Consider the following 12666-nt stretch of genomic DNA (forward strand, 5'->3'; position numbering starts at 1 on the left):
TGTGCCAAAAATGCTTGTCTGAGGAGATGACGATCCCTGAGCTAATCCAGTTACAATACATACAGCTCCAGAGCACCAGAAAACACCATCCATACAGCTCAAGAATACCAGACACCATCCATACAGCTCAAGAAGGCCTGACAATAGCATACCTACAGCTCCAGCGCACCAAACCAAAGCATAACAAATACCATACATGCAGCTCCAGAAAGCCCGACAATACCATATATACAGCTCAAGAAGGCCTGACAACAGCATACCTACAGCTCCAGAGCACAGCATAATAAACACCATACATACAGCTCCAGGAAGCCTGACAAAACCATACATACACAAAGAGAATCATTTGAGTTCTATATGTTTTAACTAACCAATTCCATAAAGGTAGATTTTATTTTAGTGTAACATGGCTGCTGGATCTCTTTTCTCTTCAAGTTTATGCAGTGCTTCTGGTCTCACCAAGAACACATTGGAATACGTTTGCCAAGGATCGAGCAGATTGCCTGTATACATTCATGTATGCCTGCCAACACCATACATACAGTTCCAGTATACCTGACAATACCATGCAGACAGCTCCAGTATACCTGACAGCACTATACATACCACTCCAGTATACCTGACCACACCATGCAGGCAGCTCCAGTATACCTGACCACACCATGCAGGCAGCTCCAGTATACCTGACCACACCATGCAGGCAGCTCCAGTATACCTGACCACACCATGCAGGCAGCTCCAGTATACCTGACCACACCATGCAGGCAGCTCCAGTATACCTGACCACACCATGCAGGCAGCTCCAGTATACCTGACCACACCATGCAGACAGCTCCAGTATACCTGACCATACCATGCAGACAGCTCCAGTATACCTGACAACACCATGCAGACAGCTCCAGTATACCTGACCACACCATGCAGACAGCTCCAGTATACCTGACCACACCATGCAGACAGCTCCAGTATACCTGACCACACCATGCACAGCTCCAGTATACCTGACCACACCATGCAGACAGCTCCAGTATACCTGACCACACCATGCAGACAGCTCCAGTATACCTGACCACACCATGCAGACAGCTCCAGTATACCTGACCACACCATGCACAGCTCCAGTATACCTGACCACACCATGCAGACAGCTCCAGTATACCTGACCACACCATGCAGGCAGCTCCAGTATACCTGACCACACCATGCAGGCAGCTCCAGTATACCTGACCACACCATGCAGGCAGCTCCAGTATACCTGACCACACCATGCAGACAGCTCCAGTATACCTGACCACACCATGCACAGCTCCAGTATACCTGACCACACCATGCAGACAGCTCCAGTATACCTGACCACACCATGCAGGCAGCTCCAGTATACCTGACCACACCATGCAGACAGCTCCAGTATACCTGACCACACCATGCAGACAGCTCCAGTATACCTGACCACACCATGCAGACAGCTCCAGTATACCTGACCACACCATGCACAGCTCCAGTATACCTGACCACACCATGCAGACAGCTCCAGTATACCTGACCACACCATGCAGGCAGCTCCAGTATACCTGACCACACCATGCAGACAGCTCCAGTATACCTGACCACACCATGCAGACAGCTCCAGTATACCTGACCACACCATGCAGACAGCTCCAGTATACCTGACAACACCATGCAGACAGCTCCAGTATACCTGACCACACCATGCACAGCTCCAGTATACCTGACCACACCATGCAGACAGCTCCAGTATACCTGACAACACCATGCAGGCAGCTCCAGTATACCTGACCACACCATGCAGGCAGCTCCAGTATACCTGACCACACCATGCAGACAGCTCCAGTATACCTGACCACACCATGCAGACAGCTCCAGTATACCTGACCACACCATGCAGACAGCTCCAGTATACCTGACCATACCATGCAGACAGCTCCAGTATACCTGACAACACCATGCAGACAGCTCCAGTATACCTGACAACACCATGCAGACAGCTCCAGTATACCTGACAACACCATGCAGACAGCTCCAGTATACCTGACAACACCATGCAGACAGCTCCAGTATACCTGACCACACCATGCAGACAGCTCCAGTATACCTGACCACACCATGCAGGCAGCTCCAGTATACCTGACCACACCATGCAGACAGCTCCAGTATACCTGACAACACCATGCAGACAGCTCCAGTATACCTGACCACACCATGCAGACAGCTCCAGTATACCTGACCACACCATGCAGACAGCTCCAGTATACCTGACAACACCATGCAGACAGCTCCAGTATACCTGACCACACCATGCAGACAGCTCCAGTATACCTGACCACACCATGCAGGCAGCTCCAGTATACCTGACCACACCATGCAGACAGCTCCAGTATACCTGACCACACCATGCAGACAGCTCCAGTATACCTGACAACACCATTCAGACAGCTCCAGTATACCTGACCACACCATGCAGACAGCTCCAGTATACCTGACAACACCATGCAGACAGCTCCAGTATACCTGACCACACCATGCAGACAGCTCCAGTATACCTGACCATACCATGCAGACAGCTCCAGTATACCTGACCACACCATGCAGACAGCTCCAGTATACCTGACCACACCATGCAGAACTCCAGTATACCTGACAACACCATGCAGAACTCCAGTATACCTGACAACACCATGCATAAAGATCTAATTAGATATAGTTTTGCACCCTTATTATTGTCAGGGTTAGGTTGTGTTCACATCTATATGGAAGTGCTACTAGGTACATTACATACCATGGTATTTCATGTTAACTAATTTGTCCAACACTATACATACAAATCTAGGACATCTAACAATATCATACAGTTCCAGGACACCCAACAACTACAGATCTTCAAGAGGATTTCTCAGAAAATACATTTATGGGATATCCACATTTATACCATAAGTGTCTGAAAGGTGCAGATCCCACCTCTGGGATCCACATCTATTGCTAAAATGAACCCCCCACCCAGTTTTTGTCATCAGACTCTACCGCACCCCAACCTCACTGACAGTGAAATCCAGACTGTCAGCAATGGTCAGGTTTTACAGAAACATTGTACCTCTTTGATGGAATGGAAGTAACGGAAACCACGCAGTTCTGTTCTACACTATTACCGTAACCCCAATTCACTATTATGGGAGTTATGAAAAGAACATGTAAGGGAGAGCTGGGTAACAGAGCCTGGGGTGATTTGTTTTAGAGATAGGTGGGGCTGTCAGAGGTGAGACCCATATCTACTATCAGACATTTATGGCACATCTTGTGGAAATGCCTTTGTGAACTTTCTGCCCCTACTATACCTATATGGAAAACAACAGCTTTTTCGTAGCTAGAATAACACAAGTGTTTTTCAAATTGCAGCATTTTCAGCTGCAGATTTTTTTCTGCAATGTGTGGATGGGATTAGTCAGAATCCCATCCACTTTGCAGGTAATGTAAAACACAGCATTTTTTTGCCGCGGCCAAAACACATTTTCACACCGTGGGGCCTCAGCCCTCATTTTCCTACAAAGCACATTTACATTTGTAGACAATTTAAAAGTTAAACATTTTTGCAAATATAATAGACTTGAAATTTTACCATACAAACTATATACAGTGTTGGCCAAAAGTATTGGCACCCCTGCAATTCTGTCAGATAATACTCATGTTCTTCCAGAAAATGATTGCAAGCACAAACTCTTTGGTATTAATACCTTCATTTATTTTGCTTGCAATGAAAAAACATAAAAGAGAATGAAAAAAAAAAGTCAAATCATCGATCATTTTACACAAAACTCCAAAAATGGGCCGGACAAAAGTATTGGCACCCTCAGCCTAATACTTGGTAGCACAACCTTTAGACAAAATAACTGCGACAACCGCTTCTGGTAACCATCAATGAGTTTCTTACAATGCTCTGCTGGAATTTTAGATCATTCTTCTTTGGCAAACTGCTCCAGGTCCCTGAGATGTGAAGGGGGCCTTCTCCAAACTGCCATCAAGAGATCTCTCCACAGGTGTTCTATGGGATTCAGGTCTGGACTCATTGCTGGCCACTTTAGAAGACTCCAGTGCTTTCTCTCAAACCATTTTCTAGTGCTGACCTGAAGTGTGTTTTGGGTCATTGTCCTGCTGGAAGACCCATGACCTCTGAGGGAGACCCAGCTTTCTAACACTGGGCCCTACATTATGCTGCAAAATGTGTTGGTAGTCTTCAGACTTCATAATGCCATGCACACAGTCAAGCAGTCCAGTGCCAGAGGCAGCAAAGCAACCCCAAAACATCAGGGAACCTCCGCCATGTTTGACTGTAGGGACCGTGTTCTTTTCTTTGAAGGCCTCTCTTTTTTTTCCCTGTAAACTCTATGTTGATGCCTTTTCCCAAAAAGCTCTACTTTTGTCTCATTTGACCAGAGAACATTCTTCCAAAACGTTTTTGGCTTTCTCAGGTAAGTTTTGGCAAACTCCAGCCTGGCTTTTTTATGTCTCTGGGTAAGAAGTGGGGTCTTCCTGGGTCTCCTACCATACAGTCCCTTTTCATTCAGACGCTGACGGATAGTACGGGTTGACACTGTTGTACCCCCAGACTGCAGGGCAGCTTGAACTTGTTTGGATGTTAGTCGAGGTTCTTTATCCACCATCCGCACAATCTTGCATTGAAATCTCTCATCAATTTTTCTTTTCCGTCCCCATCTAGGGAGGTTAGCCACAGCGCCATGGGCTTTAAACTTCTTGATGACACTGCACATGGTAGGCACAGGAACATTCAGGTCTTTGGAGATGGACTTGTAGCCTTGAGATTGCTCATGCTTCCTCACAATTTTGCTTCTCAAGTCCTCAGACAGTTCTTTGGTCTTCTTTCTTTTCTCCATGCTCAATGTGGTACACACAAGGACAAAGGACAGAGGTTGAGTCAATTTTAATCTATTTCAACTGGCTGCAAGTGTGATTTAGGTATTGCCACCACCTGTTAGGTGCATCAGGTAAGTAACAGGTGCTGTTAATTACACAAATTAGAGAAGCATCACGTGATTTTTCAAACAGTGCCAATACTTTTGTCCACCCCCTTTTTTATGTTTGCTGTGGAATTATATCCAATTTGGCTTTTTGACAATTCTTTTTGTGGTTTTCCATTAAAGACAAATTAAATGAAGATAATAATACCAAAGAATTTGTGATTGCAATCATTTTCTGGAAGAAAATGATAGACTTGCAGGGGTGACAATACTTTTGGCCAACACTGTAGTGTCGAGTGTCGGTAGTGAAGCGCTGCCCCATTGAAGTCTACCTTAAAAGTAGGTTCACACTACTGTTATTAATGTCCGTTGTTCGAATCCATCATAGGATGAGAGCAACGGACATTAATTGTAGAATGCAGACAGAGCTCTCTCCATCTCTTGTTCTATGATGGTTGAGAACAACAAACATTCACAACAGTAGTGTGAACATCCTCTTATTGAGGACAGGGATATTACATGTATGAGAAGATAAGCTGACCACAGTGTCAAACCATAGGAAGTTCCTGCATTCATGGCTGCTGTATGCACTGGAAACTGGTCAACACAACAGACTGTCACCACTGAGATGGTCAGAGAAAATCTTTAAAACTCTACAAAATTTTTAATCATTTATATTTGCCATTCCCATAGCAGAAGTACTGTTAAAAAGAAGATAAAAACACTAAACACTGTAAGGGCTCATTCTGCGCTCGGGGTCTCCGCTTTCAGGTTTCGGTTTCCTGTCCGAAACTGGACAAGAGACGGAAACCTGCCAGCATTTTTCAAACCCATTCGAATGATCACATTTTATTTAATTCACTGCATCCTTCAAAGAAAAAAAAAAATATTGGAGGACTCCTTTGGCCCATGGGTCATATGATGGAATCTGCCTGTAAATCTGCAGTGAATTCTGCCCCAAAATCAGCATCAGGTTCCCCCCTGATTCTGCTTCTCATTGTTTTCAATGGGAAAAAAAAAAAGAATGACCGCTGCCACAGTCATGTGTCGTATGCACAAAGACCAGGTGGACCGAGGGAAGGGCAGCACAGTTTTTTGGCATTTGCAGGGTTTGAAACATTTATTATAACCTGGAAAACCTCTTTCACAGTCCAAATTGCTTTAGGAGGGAGTAAGGGTCCATTCACACGGAGTAAACGTGCGCTCATTTTGGCAAAATACAGGTGTAAAGAATACACGTGTAAAAATAAGACTCCCATTGACTTCAATGACATTTTTTACACGTGTCAAAAAAAAAACACATCAAAAAACACTTGTAAAAATTGTCATTGAAGTCAGTGGGAGTCTTATTTTTACACGTGTATTCTTTACACGTGTATTATGAGCGCGCGTTTACGCTGTGTGAATGGACCCTTAAAGGGGTAATAGCACAAATGTAGCCAACCTAACCCCTATACACAGGATAGGGTATAAGTGTTTGGTTAGTGGGTTTTGATCACTAGGACCCTCAGTGATCACATTGTATTTGGCTTCTTTCTGGTAGGACAATAGAGATGAATGGAGCGGCAGCACATATGTGCAACCGTAACTCTATTCAAACGGGGGGGGGGGGGGGGGGGACATGGGGCCCTACATTCTCATGGTGGGTGTCCCGGCTGCCAATGAGCTAATCAGTCACAAAACTCATTCAGTACATTCTTGCACAGTGAAAACACCAGTGTAATTGCCATTTTTCCAATGAGAGTGAATGAGTCACATGTCCATTTTCTTTTTTTTTGTACACAGACGGTTTTATACCTTAATCAAAAACCTGATGGGTTCTATCTTTCTCCATTTTGATGGGTACAAAACAGACATATGACTATATCCATAGACTTCCATGGCTTTTAAAACAGTCATGTGAACGTCCTTCAAAAAAAAAATGTCTATCACAATTTTTAAAAAAATCTTTCACGTGAATAAGGCCAAAAACAGACTAACACAAGTTTTTCACAGACGTTACATCTGTGAAAAACTTAACTGTAATGTGAAATAGGCCTTAAAGGTACATGGGCATATTTAGTCTGCGAAATATGGACCGTATGTCAGATGTATTTCCTACAGTGAAAACTGTAGGGGAACCTGGTCTCGCATGATGTAAGCCTACGCCCCACTGCAGGACTGGACTACTCTTCTCCCTTCTTTAGGCCGGGGCCTCACGGGCTGGAAACACCATGGGAAAAATCGCAGCGTTTTACAGTAACTGCAAAGTGGATGGGATTCAAGTGAATCCCATGTCCACTTTGTGTTTAAAACCACAGCGCGGACACACTGTGATTTCCAAAACAGGTGTGGTTTTGGAAATCGCAGCATGTCAATTATATCTACGGAAATGCCGGCGACTCTCCCGTAGATATAATTGTAACAGAAAGTCCGCGGAGAAAAATTCTGTGAACTTTCTATTCAAAGCGCTGCGGGGAAGAACCGCAATGCGTTCCTGCTTTAGCGTTGCGAATCATCTCATGGGGCCTTAGCCTTCATCGTGTTCTCAGTATGAGGTGAAGCGGGGGCTCGCAGCATGACAGAGGACTATGATGCTGCAAGACCAGATTCGCAATTAATGTTCAGTCTGTAAATACAACCAACCACGGGCACAGGCCTAAAGCTATATTCACACCTTTATGCCAATTCTCAGCCATGTTTTTCCGAGCCAGTATCCGTGTGACATTCACTTCTTTCAGAGACCTCATAACTTGCAATAGAAAAGCTGGATCTCATGAAAACGGAGCGGTGTTTCTAAAGCTCTACTTTTTAATGCATTACGGACAGCACTCGACTGCGAATAGAGCCTATGGGTGAATGTACACATGGCAGATTTATTGCAGAAATTTCTGCGTTTGCTTCTTTTATCTGAATGGATATTGCAAAAATTCCATAAGTGTGCTGCCTAAGCAATCCCATTCAGATGAATGAAACTGATTTTTAGTGACAGAAATTTCCACGACAAATTTGCCAACTGCGAATTCAATCTAAGACTCTATTTATATGAACGTGAAAAACAGCTGCGTGACAGCATCACACGGCTACAATGCAAGCCAACACAGTAAGTGAAAGTCTATGGACCTATTCACACAACCATTTTTTTTATTGGAACATGGATGACATAATAGACTAACATCCATATGGGTACTTGAAAATAAATGCCAAACGGATGCAAACAGGGGCGGATCCCAGTCGGTATGTCCCGATTTCAACTCATGAGCTGAATGCATAGGCGTTTAAAGCAGGAGCTGTCACAGCTCAGCTCCTGCTTTAACGCTGTGCTCCGGCGTTTGTAGCCGCGATGTGATGACGTCACATCGCGACTACAACTATGTGTATGAGTGAGACTGCAGAGAGAGCGGCGGGGGAGCGAGGGAAGGTGAGTGTAAGTGTTTTTTGTGTTAAACATTAAGGTGGAACATAATGTAGGGGGCCCATGAAACTGGGGCAGATGAAGGGGGAGGGGGGAGAACGGCATGACACTGGGGCAGATGAAGGGGGGGAGAACGGCATGACACTGGGGTAGATGAAGGGGGGAGAGTGGCATGACACTGGGGCAGAAGAAGGGGGAGAGAACAGCATGACACTGGGGCAGATGAAGGGGGGAGAGTGGCATGACACTGGGGCAGAAGAAGGGGGAGAGTGGCATGACACTGGGGCAGAAGAAGGGGGAGAGAACAGCATGACACTGGGGCAGATGAAGGGGGGAGGAGAGTGGCATGACACTGGGGCAGAAGAAGGGGGATAGAACAGCATGACACTGGGGCAGAAGAAGGGGGAGAGAACAGCATGACACTGGGACAGATGAAGGGGGGGGACGGCATGACACTGGGGCAGATGAAGAGGGGGGAGAGTGGCATGAAACTGGGCAGAAACGGGGGGACATGAAATTGGAGGGACATCAAAGTGGGCACAGAGATGGAGGGGGGGCATGAAACTAGGGGCAGATGAAGGGTGTATATGAAACTGGAGGAGAGATGGAGGGGGAACATATAATTTACGGGTGACTGTAGGAGGATTATACTGTGTGGGAGCACATGAAAAATGAATGAGAATGGGCGGAGTCAACATAAAAGTGGGCGGGCCTAATTTGCCTTGTCCCTTTTTCTAATCTTCAAAAGTTGGGAGGTATGTGTTAGAAGCGTGAGGCCCTTAAAGGGGTATTCCCATGTCCCTTACTGACCAGCCTTCGCTGCTGTAAACTCTTCTTTCTTCCTGGTTTTCAATTGGTGGTCGGGGTTTCATATGCAAAGCCAGCAGCGAGATGACGTCGCTTCTATGCCACTGGCCTTGCGTACGCACTCCCAATGCAGCTAATAGTACACAAATAAGGTCAGTCTTATAAGTTGGTCAAACACAGCTAACTAGTTAAAAAAAAAAAGCCTCAAAACACATTTTTAGGGCTAATTTTTTTAAAAAAAAATCATGGGGGGGGGACCCCCAGACCCCCCGGTAAGTAGGGCCCCACTAAAGTCAATTGCCAAAGGGCCCCGCAAAGCCTGGATCCGCCACTGGATGCAAACAGTGGCCATAAGAAATTGGTTGTGTGGATAAAGCCTTACTATGATGACCATGTGATATCCTGCTGCCATGCTGAAAACTTCAAGTCCCAGTGCACATTGCAATTCTGTGTGTCCTAGAACTAGCACAACTAAATGACATAGACAGCAAGAATAAGAGTTGGAACTGCAAGAAAAAGACTAATGGCGCTAGGTTCACACTAGCATTTGGGTTTCCGGTTTTCAGGTCTGCTTAAAAAGCAGTTACCGGACGCCATAGACTATAATGGGTTCTACCGGGTTTTGGCCAGATATTGGAAGAGAGTCCTTAAGCGGAATGGGGGACTGAGTCCCCAAATGCTAGTGTGACTGTAGCCCAAACTGCACATGCTTATCCTCTGCAGTGAGAACTGTGAAACCGCACATGCTCATTCTGCTATAAGGACTAACAGCAGATACAACCAGGGCCAAGCAGGTAAATATATAACAGGATGGGATATTGGGGAGGGGGATCTTATCTTTAAACTCATTGAAAGGTAATATTTGCAAACACTAATGATTTTTCATATCTAGTACAATGGCTCATGAATATGATAGTAAGAATTAAGAAGAGAAAAACAAAGAAATAATATAAAGAGTATCAGCAACAGCGTGCTGATGGTTTCCATCTACCAGCAACCTAAAAGGATATAAAAATATTACAATCCACATTAGCATAACTATCTAAGCTTAACTATCACAAACATAATTCTCATCATCTCTATTGTGGTTCCACTCATGTCTGAACACTATAAAGCCCACTTTTATGATCAGGGAGAGAGCAAGACACTGTACAGAGCTTATTTTCACTTTTGTGCCACCCAAATGACATGACCCCATACAGAACTTCTTTAGTTAACCCTATCCTGCCCATCTTTGTACTACATCTAGTGCTAATCACCTGTGATCACACAGGCTACGTCTTATCAGTAGCATTACAAGTCATCAGTTCCACTATAAGTCCCAAAAAAAGGGGTGCACTCTCCATTTAAGAAGAGTGGCTGGACTCATTTACGTTATTAATGTATACACTGTATACAGCAGTATCCGGCTTGGGAGACCACATCACTGAAGAAATGGAAACCATGAAGCCAGACTATAGAGCCAGTAAGGTGTGCTGGGAGGTAAGAGGCCACAAAGCCTTGCACTGATCGGATACAGCATCACTTCCATTATAATCTCAATAACACCTTAACCAACCTGGCAACAGTATGTGCCAATTCATCTAAAACACAATGTAGTTTAAAGAGCTGATCTGCCCATCTTCTAAAATGCCCCCCCATGGGGCAGTAAAGCAAGGGGTGTCAGCTCTGCGCTGTGTAAGGGCCACAGGGGTGCATTGATATCAATGAGTGATGTGTTATCTCTCATTTATAGCATGTATATTACCAATCCACCTGTGATTGCTCGTGATTTGGGGGGGTCCCAGACCCCCAGGGGTGCAGAATCAGCAATTCTGGTACAGCTGCACACACTACCCCTAACCCTCTGGCTCCTCTGCTCCCTGACACTTTGCAGGATACAAGTTTACAGATCACAAGAATAAACAGTAAATGAAACAATGTAGCAACAAGAAGCAGTAAGAGTGCTGAGGCTGGGAATGTCTCCCTCCAGAACAGGTGGCACTAACCTGCGCTCTCTGCTGCCTCTCAGCACCAAGGTGATGGGATGTCTCAGGCAGCAGCTGGCTGTCTCAGTGCCTCAGCGTCTCTCTCATTCACTCTCAGTCTGTCTTATAGATGGAGTGCACTAAGACCGGATGGCTTCTCTTGCTGTCTCTCCAGTCACTCACAGAGAATGGCTGTCTCTCCTATCTCCTCTGCTGTCTCCTTAGAGGGAGTGTCCATAGTCAGCTACATCAGGCTGTCATGTGGCTCGGCGGCTGCTCCTCACTTTCAGACTGCCTCTCCGTCCATCTTCATCCTCATTGCCCCTCACTTACTTGCCGTCTCTCTCCGGCTGTCTCTCCCTTCCCTTCTAGCAGTCTCTCCACCAACAACAACATTCAGTGACGTCACCAGAGTCACGTGACTCGACGGTCCTAAAAATAGATTCTGTCACCGAACGGGCGTGACTTGCAAATGAAGGGGCGTGTCCTGATGAATAAAGCGTCTGCATCCCTTTAAAGGGGCCGCTGCTGTCAAAACCTGCTACCCGCACCTAGTGATACTGAGCAGTATGACGTCATTGTACCCTGGAAACTTCTCCTTCCTTCTTGTAGGGGCTTGGGATTCTTATTGCAGTAAAGGGTTATTTTCTGGTGTTTATTCTCCATCTTAGAGACAGGTTAGGGCAGTCTGGCAGGTGACTTTGCTCTACCAGCATGTGCTAATATACCTCTTCTGTCGTTCACCGCGACTTCCTTGGCGATAAAATCAGCCAGTGCCACATTCCCAGAAAGTGCGTTTTTCTTCCTCTAGTTGATTTTTTCAAAGATGAAGCTTCAGGATTCTACGTTCAGGCAGGTTCTGCCTAGAAAAGCCCGTTAAAATGAATGAGAGACAGAAAAAAAAAAATGCATTTTTTTTTGCAGTGTAAAAAAAAAAAAAAAAAAAAACCTCTCCAAAAAAATGCTGAAAAAATACCCTAGAATTTCTTTTCTGCCTCCCATACATATCACTGGTGTTTGTAAGGTGGAAGCTGAAGAAGGTCCTGAGACTTCTTATTACCTCTACCAGAAAAATCAGCCAGAGGAAAAAATTTGCTACTGACCCCACTGAAATGAATGAGAGTTGAGAGGCTTTTTGAGGCAGATATCGCCTATGTGTGAACATAGACGTGGCAGATGCATTTCAAAGAGAAGAACAACAAATTGGTAACTTTTAAGGAATTCTATCATTAGAATCCTTTTTTTCAGGCCTACCACGTTGGCAAAGCCTTAAAGGGATTTTATAATTAAATTGCTATTTTTCTCACTAACACGTCGGAATAGTCTTAAGAAAGGCTATTCTTCTACTTTTAGATGTCTTCTACACGCTGCCGGAAATCCCGGTTTTCTTCGGTATGCAAATTAGATCTCTTGCAGAACTGGGGGCGGTCCCCAGCGCTCAAACACCACTGGGGGCGTCCCCAATGCAGCGACAGAACTCTCCAGCGCTGCCTCCATCTTCGTCTGGAAC

General features: G+C 45.2%; 1 protein-coding gene across 2 annotated transcripts in view; it reads right to left on the reverse strand.

Annotated features, from left to right (window-relative positions):
* Positions 1-11576, reverse strand: part of HDAC5 (histone deacetylase 5) — a 65376-nt gene extending 53800 nt beyond the window's left edge. For both annotated transcript variants that reach the window (XM_075278261.1, XM_075278259.1), the window contains exon 1: positions 11178-11576. The gene's annotated coding sequence lies outside the window, so the exon portion shown is untranslated. The remainder of the gene's footprint in view (positions 1-11177) is intronic.
* Between the last annotated feature and the right edge of the window lie 1090 nt (positions 11577-12666).

This window comes from Leptodactylus fuscus, chromosome 6 (assembly GCF_031893055.1).
Source record: "Leptodactylus fuscus isolate aLepFus1 chromosome 6, aLepFus1.hap2, whole genome shotgun sequence".
NCBI classification, from domain to species: domain Eukaryota; kingdom Metazoa; phylum Chordata; class Amphibia; order Anura; family Leptodactylidae; genus Leptodactylus; species Leptodactylus fuscus.